The sequence below is a fragment of the Octodon degus genome, unplaced genomic scaffold (genome assembly GCF_000260255.1).
Source record: "Octodon degus isolate 3935 unplaced genomic scaffold, OctDeg1.0 scaffold00110, whole genome shotgun sequence".
Classification (NCBI taxonomy): domain Eukaryota; kingdom Metazoa; phylum Chordata; class Mammalia; order Rodentia; family Octodontidae; genus Octodon; species Octodon degus.
In genome coordinates this window covers 583,557-584,591 of record NW_004524686.1, presented here as the reverse complement: position 1 = coordinate 584,591, position 1,035 = coordinate 583,557, and positions in this window count along the sequence as shown.

The following is a 1,035-nucleotide window of genomic DNA, read 5'->3' as shown; positions in this document are numbered from 1 at the left end:
CTCAAAAGAAGAAATACAAATAGAAAGATATAATACAAGTAAAAGGAAAGCAGGATCTCGAGGACTAATCAAGAGAGGGAAAGGAGAAGAGCTAGGAAATTTGACAATGTCAAGCTACACAGTTATATGTAGACGATGGGCAAGGCAATGATCCTGAGAATCTCCAGAGGATTTTTGAATCTAGCAGTTCACTGGAAAGATTTTCACACTGACTAACTATATGTATACTGATACCTGTGAAATAAGCAACTGCACTGCAGATGGTAATCTGTAATAGTAGTTTCATGTTTGGAGTGCCTGTCATTCTGGTCTTCTGAATTCGGGCTGCTTGTCATGACATGCCAGTGGCTGCTGGGCTTTCTCTTGGGTAGATGATTGTTCAAAGAGAAGGGGGTGGTGAATGAAGGAAAGAGATAGGAAAAGGAATATTTTGGGATTGTCCTGCTTCAAGGTTGTATATGGTTAAATTTTTGGACTTATGTGTAAACATAAGAACTATATAATTCGGCTGGGGAGGTGGCAGTAAATAAGTGCTTCCCTGTTAAGTGCAAGGGCCTGAGTTCAATGCCTGGCTCCGAAAAAAAAAACCAAAAAAACAAGAAATATATAATTATTCATGCCTATTTTTTAAAATACAGTCTAAATTTTAAATGTTTTTTCATCATATTCTGTAGGGGCTTAAAGTTCAACATATCAATACTTGATGAACAATACCTGTTCCATGTTATGCCTAAGATGTTTGATATGCAGACAGACAGTGAGGTTAAGCTTAACAGCCTAAGTTGTATGGTAATAACAATAAGCTTGTCTTCTGGATAGTTAACAAACTTTAGTTTGCAGACCAAAATTAGACAAAAAGGAGGGTCACAAGGAAAGCCAACAGTTTGGCCCTAGCTTTCCAAGATCAATTAAGACTCAGCACATATGAGAACTTGTACTGTAACGTCATATAACTCGGTAGTGTCCCAAATTTTCTGATCAAGGAGATTATGGGGCCAAAGAGGAAAGTGATCGATGATGTAGAGTGTGCCTAAG